Below are 11,359 nucleotides of genomic sequence, written 5' to 3' on the forward strand. Positions count from 1 at the left end.
CTGAAACTCCAATACTTTGGCCACCTCATGCGAACAGCTATCTCATTTGCAAAGACCCTGATGCTAGGAAAGATTGAAGGTGGGAGGAGAAGGGGATGACAGAGGATGAGATGGTTGGATGGCATCACCTACTCAACGGACACAAATTTGAGTAAAGTCCGGGAGTTGGTGATGGACAGGGAGGCCTGGCATGCTGCAGTCCAAGGGGTCACAAAGAGTTGGACACGATGGAGTGACTGAACTGAACTGAACTGATGTAACTTATTATGGATTCCCATAATATTTGATCATAGTACATAAAACTCACAATGTGTATTTTTTAATCTAAAATATTGTTCCAAGGATTTTGTTGACAATTTCAGTTGCTACTGAAAAGTTTCTCTAATGGATATTAATAAGGTAAAAAAAAAGTTTAAACATGTGACTCAACAAAGTTTATCTAATTTTAAGCTTTATTGTCAATTAAACAAAATTATTTGAAAATGTTGCTGACAATGCATAATTACTGATTCTTCTAAGTGAATGTAAGAAAAATTTTTATGAATTATGTTATCATCCATGAGCTGTATATTTCTTTTTATTGAATATTACTGTCCATCAATAGGACACCATTAAATTCAGTCATCTTTGACTTTTTATCAACATTCAATCATTGCTCAAAAATCCATAGGTTTTGAGCAAAAGAATCCTGACATTTGATGTTCTGGAATAAGCTTACAATGATGAGAGAAATTAGATGGATGATTGCCTGGAGTGGAATGCAGAGAAAATTGACTATAAATGGGCATATGGCAACTTTCTGGGGTAATGGGTATATTCTCTATTCATGAGTGATTGGGGTGGTTGCATAATATATTTGTCAAAGCTCCTCAAACCATACCCTTAAAATGTATGCATTTTATTTTATGTAAAAAAATGCCTTGATATAGTTAAAAAGACTTTGTATCTTAATAAGTAACTGATTTAATGTGATCTATAACTTTGAAATATTTAGACTTACATTATGTGAGTCCCATTGTGTTTTTGGCCTGGACTCCAGGGATATTGCCTTGGTTTCCAGTGAGAGTACCTGGGCAGATGGTGATGCTGTTACTGAGATGAGGAAAGCACAGGAGGGTTAGGTTTGGTGGGGGCAGGGTTGCATACAACTGATACTAGCCACACCCATCACAAAAAGCACTACTGCTCCTAGCCACTTTGCTGTCCTAGCTGGCTGGACTTTCCTCTGGGACCCTCAGACCCTTCCACTCTCCAGCATCTAAAGAGTTAATACCCGGCACAGCGATGGCCTTCAAGATACTGATCCCAAACCTTGGGGACCTTTGGGGGCTTGTGCCCTAAATATTTTAGTAGCACTGCTCTTGGGATTGGGCAAGAAAGCATGTAAATCAGAGTTCATTTTGGGAAATATAAAATTAGAGATGACTATAAGAGATCCAAGTGTAAAGGAGTTCACTGGTGGCCTAGTGGTTAATAATATGCCTTCCAACGTAGAGGACTTGGATTTGATTCCTGGTCGAAGAACTGGGATCCCACATGCCGCAGGGAACTAAACCCTTGTGCCACAACTAGAGAGACCACGGGCTACAACTAGGGGGAAGCCTGAGTGCTACAAGTAAGATCTGACGCCGCCAAAAAAAAAAGATGTCCAAGTGGAAATATCAGCACAATATTATGCAAATGGATAGAAGCTGAGAACAGAGTTCTGGGCTGGAGATGGGAATTGTTGGCTCTCTGTTGCCAACAGACTTGAGTCCAAACTCCCTTGTGTTTATCATCCAGCTCTCCCCTGTCTTCCCAGGTCCACCTCCCAGCCAGGACCCCTGCCACCGTGCTGCTTCCTGATCCCTCTGTGTTCTAGGACATTCTGTTCCTGGACCCCTGCTTGGAATACTCTAGCTCATCTTCTCCACTGGCCACCCTCCTCCCCCTCATCCCTCAGGGCTCAGCTGACATGTCTCCTCCTCTGGAGGCCTTCTGCTCCTTGTCTACACTCCATGGCCCTCCACGTAGAAGAGAGCTCACTGCCTTTTATACTTCTGTTTAGATCCCTGCCTTCTGTACTAGGAAGTCAGCTCCTCCAGGTCAGGGTGGGGTCTGGTGGCTCTCTGGGCCCAGGAGATGTGATGAAATCTTCTAGTAAATATTGAAGGAATGGATGGTAACACAGAGTCCCAGTTGTTGGCACCACAGCTGTACTCTCACTTGAAACCTCTGCACATATTGAACCACACATTTAGACAAACAGAACTTGCTCTTCTTTAAAGAACAGGCTGTTTAAAGGAAAAGACCACTTTTTCCTCACACCTCACTCTCTCACAGTTTGAGAGTGAAGTCGCTCAGTTGTGTCCGACTCTTCGCGACCCCATGGACTGCAGCCTAGCAGGCTCTTCCGCCCATGGGATTTTTCAGGCAAGAGTACTGGAGTTGCCATTTCCTTCTCCAGGGGATCTTTTCAACCCAGGGATCGAACCCAGGTCTCCTGCATTGTAGGCAGATGCCTTACCGTCTGAGCCACCAGGAAAGTCCCACGGACTGAGAAGGAGCCCACAAATGAAAAGAATGGAAGAGCCTGGTCAGATGAAATTGACTCTCAGCCTGGACTCCCAGGAGCTGAATGACCTTGGGGTAAGTTACCTAACCTCTCTGAGCCTCAGGTTTCTCAGATGTTAGGAATGGAGATATCAATACCTACCTCATAAGGTGGATGTGAGGACTGAATGAAATAGTTTATATAAAAGCATTCGGTGGTTACCAGAGGCTGGGAGCAGGGGGCCTGGTAATTATTATTAGTGGGTACAGAGGTTTAGTTTGGGATGATGGAAATGTTTTGGAAATGGATCATGGTGATGGTTGTGCCACCATGTAAATGCAATAATGCCACTGAACTGTATACTTTTAAAAAATGGTTAAAATGGTACATTTTATATTATATATATATAATAAAAATAAACAAATAAATGATATCCTGAGTAAAAGAAGTCAGACACAACACAAAGCAGGTCCCTCGTACCTAGTAGATGACCTGTGTGTCTGAGTTTCTTTCTTCTCTGCTTCTGGATTTCTCTGCACCTGGGTTCCGGGCCTTGGCCAAGAGGCAGGATGAAGGATTGCAAAACCGGTGTCAGGGGAGGAAGTGATTAAATGTTGAACGAGGATCTGGTAGTTGTGGGGTCAAAGCCAGGATGGCTCACTGGGAGGGCATGAGGAGACGGGCTGCCTCCCTGCCTGGAAGGAAGAGGATGTCCGGAGGTCAGGGATGACACTAGTGTTCGTGGCCATGGGAGAGAAGTGAGATAGCTAAATTAAGGAGGAAAGCTGGGTGGAAATCTCAGGATGTCCATACTGGCCTGTGTGGCAAAAATAAATGCTTTTCTAAGTAAATACATACATGAACAAAAGAGTACAGATTTTTTTTTTTTTTTTAAGTCTCCAAATCCACCTTCTTGCTCTACTTTACCAAGGACAAGGGCAGCATAATAAGCTGAGAAAGGAACAGAGAGATTTCTAGATTCTGGCTGCTATGGGGAAATTACAAATGAGGTCTGACGCTATCTTTGTTTCTTTTTCATTATGAAAAATACCTTGCCTGACATGGGCACCTTGCCACCATTGGGAGAACCGTGAGAATCCAATTTGTTCCCAAAACACTGTCACAGGAAGGTGAGGTCACAAGGAATCATAGTTTTTCCCCAGGGCAGCCCAAACCAAAAATAAGTGAATGAAAAAATGGGAAATAAATAATGTCCCCAGAAACACTGAAATAGGAATCAGAGCACATGGTTTCTGGCCTGATGCTTTCACATCCTAGCTGGCTACCTGGGCAAGTCATTTCCCCTTTCTGTACTTCAGCTTCTATCTTTAATATTCTGTGAGTCTAGGATATACTTTAAATATTTTTTTATTTTTTAAATTTATTTGATTGTGCTGGGATTTTTAGCTGTGGCATGTAGGATCTAGTTCCCTGCGCAGGGAAGTATGGACCAGAAATGGATCAGACTGCTCTGAGCTTGCAGTCTAAGGGATAGAAAAGATGATGTGGCGGCAAGGCAAAAGAGTAAATAAACGATCATACCAGCAGGGGCTATGAGCCTGGGGACTGAGTGTAGGCAGTGCGGTAGAGATGCAGAGTGGGCAAGTCTCACATAGCTTGCAGAGGCCAGGTAGGGCTTCCAGATGAAGAATCCACTTGAGGGACAAGTAGAAGGTCACCAGGCAGATAAAGGGGGAAACAGCAGAATAGCAAATGCAGAAGTGTATGACCCATCACAGGAGCCGAGTGTTCTGCGTTATAGTTCTTCAGGAAAAGACATCCCAGAGTTTTGGAAATGATTAGGTCAGAGAGTCACAAATCTGAGTCTGTAGACCCCCTTGAGCCCAATAGATGTATTTTTAGGAGCCTGAGATGTGTCTCTGAGATCTTCTAAATGTTGTATTTTATTTTGGCAATGATCCAGACAAGTTAATATAAATGTGTTCTGAATTGGCTGAAAGACCCCCACCTGCCTTGCCATTTTGGCATTCACTTTATGTTTGTGGTCACTCTAGTACCCAATCGTGCTACGTGAATTGTAGCCTGACCAGGAAAATAGGGAGGGGGACTTACTGTAAATGATGTTTCTGTGCAAAGTGAAAGTCACATGCGGTCTTGGTGTGCTGTCAAGATGAAGATTTTCCAGGAGTTTGACCAGGGAAGCATGGTGGTAGATGACATAGTAATACAGTGCAATGGGTACCAGGCTCAAAAGAACTGTGCCCCAGTCAGGTTTCAAACAGCAGTTTAATTTCAGCCAAACATCTTCAGTCACATTAAATTGAAGTGTATATTTGAATTTTGTAGGTTTTATAGTTTTATTTTCTACATGTTTTTGTTTAGAGTTGTAGAAGAGCCATAAGCGTAGGCATATATACTGTGTTGTGCTTATAAATATGTAAGTGGTATTAAAATTAAAATAACTTAACTCAACTTTGGGGTGAGTCTGTGAGAATTTTAAACAGAGGCCCACCTATTCATTACTTGAATTTGAGAAACATTCTGTTAGCTCCTTAGTGTACATTCTCATCCACCTAAGGTCAGAATGACCTCCAAGAAGATGAACCAACCACCTATTATCGTGTAGTTCCAAGAAAAGGTGCACAGGGCCTCTAGGAGGCAACTGCATCTTCCAGGGTTAGGCACATCTGACATTTCCTTTACCGTTTTCTGCTGCCCTCAATACGTATACCTTCCACTGCAGGCATGCTTCTGAGGTTGATACCTTGGTGGTGACTACTGAATAATTTGGGTAAAGTCTTTAAGTTCTCCAGGCTTCAGGTCAGGCTAATAAAACTTTACCCCTCAGGGCTGTTGTGAGGATTAATTGGGCAGGTGCTTGGAATACAGTAACAGTTATTCTAATAGCTACCACTAATATTAAAAACGTTTCCTACTTTATCTCATCTAATCTTGCCAACCAGTCTACATGGAGTTTTTTTTTTTTTTTTTTTTTGGCTGCCCTGGATCTTAGCTGTGGCTTCTAGGATCTTTGAACTTCATTGCAACATATGGGAAATTTAGTTGCAACATGTAGGATCTAGTTGTCTGACCAGAGATTGAACCCAGGCACTCTGCATTGGGAACATGGAGCCTTAGCCACTGGACCACCAGGGAAGTCCTTGCATAGACATAGTTTATCTCAATCTTATAGGTCAAGAAACAGGCTCACGGAGGTGAAGGGAATTTGCTCAAACAGCAGAACTGGAGTTCAAATTTAACTCTCAGACATGCAGATTGCCTTAGTTTATGACCATTGCCCCAAATACGCACACCCTGCCAACCCCACCTGTGTTAATCCTGCCTGCTGGTTGAAAAATTCTTACTGGAGTTAAATTCTCCTCCTGTGTGCTCATACCTTCAGCTTGGCCTCATGAATTGTAGGCATTTAATTTAGTTTTGTACTATACAGGGTCAGTTTACCCAGGACACACCCATTGAGGGTGGGAGATGGGGACAGATTATCCAGAGTCTGGGAACAATCAAACATTCTCTGGCTCCGAGCCCTGACCTAGTGAAGTCATCTAGACCCAGAGCCCCTTCCCAGAAAACCTTCACCACTCCTTTCCCTTGGCTGGGTTCCCAGGGGCTCACTTGGTGTTTGTTATACTGGATGGAATTGAATAGAGCCAGGAGACTTGGGCTCCAGTCCCTGACCTTGACTACAGGATCTAATCTGGGCAAATCATTTAAACTCTCACATTTTGTGTAATGAGGGTAGGGGTATGGGGTGAGGGAAATGAGTGTTTGGGGAAGTCCTACCTAGCTTCAACATTCTATGATTTCTGAAGTTGTTTTGTTGGAGTATCAGCATAAGGCCTGTGGCCAGGTTAAGTTTTTTGGCATTTGCTGCAATAACATTTATTGTAGTATATCTTCGTGAATCATTGCAAGAAGGGGAAAAAATGAATACTGAAAACAAAACTTAGCATAGTCTTATTTGCCTTCCAGGGAATGAATGCCATATTCATTAGTGGAGAAAAGATTGTATATGTCTAGAAAAATACCACAACAGCCTTTGGGGATATAAAAGGTGAGTCTTTCTCCATGGTCAGGGAGTTAAGATCACACTTGCCTCCCTGCTAAAACACCAAAGAAGAATAGGGAGAGGGGAAATATATGAAATTTAAAGAGAGAAAAAGAGCCTACAGAGAGATGTAGCCAATGGAAAATAATCTTCTGATACAGATGGCTATTAAAACTTTGTGCTCAGTCACTCAGTCATGTCCAACTCTTTGCCACCCCATGGACTGTAAACCACCAGGCTCCTCTGTCCATGAAATTTTCCAGGCAAGAATACTGCAGTAGGTTGCCATTTCGTACTCCAAATAAACGTTTGGGTAAGTGATATTTGACATTCAATTTCTTTCTTGTCTGTGATGTAATTGCTCCCCATCACCTGTAATTCTTTAGTAATAGCCATGTGTTAATACCATCTTGAGAGAAAAAAGGACAGGAAGGGGGGTGTTGGTGTCCAGCATGGGGCAAAGGGCATCAGGTATAGAACAGCAAGGACCAAAGGCAATGGTCAGAAGCAGGACACAGTAGAACTGCTAAAACAGCCCAGTGCAACCGGGACTGATGGAGAAGAAGGTAAGACACCTTCCCAAACCCTTGAAGATGTGAAAGAGGGATCTTCCACAGTATATGGCATGAAGAATTGATTCATTTCATTTTTTATTCTTTAACATTTTATTGAGATGTAATTGACAAACGATAAACTACACGTGGGCTTCCCAGGTGGTTTTAGTGGTAAAGAACTTGCCTGCCAATGCAGAAGATGTAAGAGAGGCAGATTCCATCCCTGGGTAGGGAAGATTCTCTGGAGGAGGGCACAGCAACCCACTCCAGTATTCTTGCCTGGAGAATCCCATGGACAGAGGAGCCTTGTGGGCTATGGTCCATAGGGTCGCATAGAGTCTAACAAAACTGAAGAAACTTAGCACCCACTCAGGCAAACTACATATACTTTAAGTTTATAATTTGATAAGTTTGACGTATGACATATGTGTTTTGAGATCATCATCACAATAATGAACATTTCCATCACCTCCCCAAATTTCCTCATGCCGCTTGGCAATCCCTTCCTCTGACACCTTTATGCTTTCCTGGGCAATTCTTAGTCTGCTCTCGGAAACTATAGATTAGTTTGCATTTTCAATGTCTATTTATTCTTGACTGAACCTTGGCAGTTTGTGCCTTCAAGGAAATTGTCCACTTCATTCAAGTTGTCAAATATATTGATACAAAGTTATTAATAATATTCTTTTACTGTCCTTTCAGTAACTGTCGAATCTGTAAGGATGTCACAGGTCTCATTCTTGATAATTTTGTCATCTTTCTTTTCTCCTCATCGGTTTATTGATTTTATTGATCTCAAAGAACTTTCTTTTGATTTTGTTCACCTCTGTTTCTCTCTTTTTGACGTCATTGATTTCTGCTCTTAATTTTTTTCGCTTCCTTTGGGTTTAATTTGCCTTTCCTTTTCTTGGTTTTAGATGGAAAAGGACATAATTCTTTTGAGACCTCTCTTCTTTTTCTTATGTATATATATACACACACACATAATATATATATTACATACATTATGTATATTAAATATATGTATCCAATGCTGTGGAGTTCTCCCTAAGCACTGTTTTAGCGCTCTACAGCTACCCTGCAAATCTTGATATTTTGTATTTTCATTTCCTTTCAGTTCAATATAATTTCTCATTTCTCTTCTGACATCTCTTTTGATCCATGTGTTATATAGAAGCATATTATTTGGTTTTCAAATACTTGGGAGATTTTTCCAGAGATCTTTCTATTATTGACTTGCAGTTTAATTGTATTGCATTCAGACAGCATGCTTTGTATGATCTCAGTATAGTTTTAAGTTTATTGATACTTGTTTGACAATCCCAAATGCAATCAGTCCTAGGAAATGTTCCATATGAACTTGAACTAAATGGATATTCTGTTAATTGGGGTGGAGTATACTATACATATCAATTAAGTATTTAATATTATCGTTTAAATCTATATTCTTTGATCATCTTCTGCCTATTCTCTTTTTCAGTTATTTAGAGAGGGAAAGTGAAATCTAATTACAATTGTGGATTTGTTTTTGCAGGCATATCAGTTTTTGTTTCATATTTTAAAACTTTTTTATTATGTTGCCTTAATTAAGTTTAGGATTGTTATGTCCTCTAGATCAGGGGTGCCCAATGTATCTAATGCCTGATGATCTGAGATAGAGTTGATGTAATAATAATAGAAATAAAGTGTACAATAAATGTAATGTGCTTGAATCATCCTGAAACCATCCCCTCCCCTCCCCCTCCTCTGACCATGGAAAAGTTGTCTTCCACAAAACCAGTCCCTGGCACCAAAAAGGTTGGGGACTACTGCTCTAGATGAACTAATGCCTTTATCATTATGAAATGATCCTCTTTGGTACTTATATTTGTCTTTGCTCTAAGTATTCTACTTACTTATATGTATAGAGTATCTGGGCTTCCCTGGTAGCTCAACTAGTGAAGAATCCACCTGCAATTCAGGAGACCCTGGTTCAATTCCTGGGTCAGGAAGATCCCCTGGAGAAGGGATAGGCTACCCATTACAGTATTCTTGGGCTTCCCTGGTGGCTCAGACAACAAAGAATTATCCTGCAATGCGAGAGACCTGGGTTTGACCCTTGGGTTGGAAAGATCCCCTGGAGGAGCACATGGCAACCCACTCCAGTATGCTTGCCTGGAGAATCCCCATGGACAGAGGAGCCTGGCAGGCTACAGTCCATAGGGTTGCATAGAGTCGAACACGACTGAGAGACTAAGAACAGCTCAGCACAGCAAGTAGAGTATCTATCTGTATTCTTTTCCTTTCGCACATCTTCTTTGCTCTTCTTCTGCCTTCTTTTGGTCTAATTACATTTTAAAAAATAATTCCATTGTATCTCCTTTGTTAGCTAATAGGCTTTAACTGTTTTGTATCTTAATGATTGCTTTAGGGTTTAGACTATAAATCTTTAGATTTTTTACAGTCAATATTTTACCATTTCACATATAGTCTGTGTGAGATAATAGAAGCTATATGTTGGTCTCTGCCCCTAGTTCCTGATACAGAACTCCTAGAATCTTTGTAACTTCCTAAGTGATAAGAACACTAGGGTCATCTCTTATTCTAATTTTGGTCTTTGACCACTTTTCCTGACACAGAGTTTGTGAAACTCCTGTAATTTCCTGGGTGATGGGAGTGTCTTTTGTTCCAATGAGGTGACTCTGGTTGGGCTCCTGGATGAGGGCTGGTCGCCAGAAAGACCAAGCCATAATTGGAAGCTTGAAATTTTCAGCTCCATCCTCTTGAAAAGAGGGAAGGGCTGAAAACGGAGTTGCTGATCAATCATGCCTTTGTGATGAAGCCTTCACAAACTCACAAGGGTGGGGTCCAGAGAACTTCCGGGTATGTTCTGGGGGAATGGTGCACCCAGAGAGGGCATAGACCTCCGTGCCCCTTCCCATCCGCCTCACCCTGTGCAGTGCCTCCATCTTGGTGTTCTCCTGTTTCCTTTACCATCTACTTCAATAAAATGTTCAACGTAAGTCAGTGTTTCCCTGAGTTCTGTGAGCAGCTCTAGCAAATTAACTGAACCTTCTCAAGGAACCCTCTGATTTATAGCCAGCTGGTCAGAAGCCCAGGTGATGATCTGGATTTTTGATTGGCATCTGAAGTGTGTGTGAGGGGCAAGGAGCAGTCCTGTGGGACTCTCTTGGTGTTCGAGAATTGCTTGTTGATGTGGTGGAAAGCCTCTGCACATTTAGTGACCAGAAGTGGTCTGTGTGAATAGTCAAGGAAACACACAGAAGAGAAACACTGTAAGGAAGAACTAGGTTTTCTCGGACACAGAAGACACACCAAGGTTTTTCTAGTGCAATATAGGAATTGTAAAATAGTGTATTTTCATTTCCTTTCTCCTGCCCTTTGTGCAATTGTTCTCATGCATTTTACTTTTCCATATGTTATAAACTCTACCTTACTTTGTTCTTTTTGTTAAATGGTTAAGTTTCTTTAATATTTATTTTTATTCTATTTATTTATATTGGTTGCACAGCACTCTTAGCTGTGGCATGGAGGATCTGTAGTTGAGGCATGTGGGTCTAGTTCCCTGACCAGGGATGGAACCTGGACCCTCTGCATTGGGAGTGCAGAGTCTTAGCCACTAGGCCACCAGGGAGGTCCCTATTTTCTTTTAAAGAGATACAAATAATGATAACTCATATATTTTCCCATGCAGATACCCTTTCTTGTGCTTTTCATTCCTTTGTGTAAGATTCATGTTTTCATCAGGTATTTCCTTCCTGCTAAAAAAAACTCCTTTAGCATTTCTTTCAGTGTTTGTCACCTGGTGATGAATTCTTCCAGTTTTTCTATGTCTGAAAACTTCTTTATTTTGATTTTTTTTTTTAACGGTGTTCTCACTGGATATGGAATGCTACGTTCACATTTTTTTTTTCAGTACTTTGAAGATCTTACTGCACTATAGTCTCTCTTGAATTGTTTCCAATAAGAAAACTGTTGTAACCCTTATCTTTACTCTTTCGAATGTAACTTGACTTTTCCTCTACCTGCTTTCAGTATTTTCTCTTTATCACTGATTGTGAACAATTAAACTGTGATGTGCCTTGTTTTCTTCATGTCTCTTCAGCTTGACATTCACTGAGTATTGTGTTTCAAATCTGAAGAAAATTCAGCAGTTATTTTTTCAAATATTTTTTCTGTCTTCCTCTTTGTTCTGTTCTTTGGGGACTCCAATTACATGTGTGTTAGACCGAAGTTGTCCCACAG

At 41.2% G+C, this 11,359-nt stretch overlaps 1 non-coding gene across 1 annotated transcript; it reads right to left on the minus strand.

The window, feature by feature from the left end:
- Positions 1-10,675: 10,675 nt before the first annotated feature.
- On the minus strand, positions 10,676-10,748 carry TRNAG-CCC (transfer RNA glycine (anticodon CCC)). Its single transcript has one exon. It is a non-coding gene; the product is annotated as a tRNA-Gly (tRNA).
- Positions 10,749-11,359: the final 611 nt, after the last annotated feature.

The sequence above is a fragment of the Capricornis sumatraensis genome, chromosome 16, assembly GCF_032405125.1.
Source record: "Capricornis sumatraensis isolate serow.1 chromosome 16, serow.2, whole genome shotgun sequence".
Lineage (NCBI taxonomy): Eukaryota > Metazoa > Chordata > Mammalia > Artiodactyla > Bovidae > Capricornis > Capricornis sumatraensis.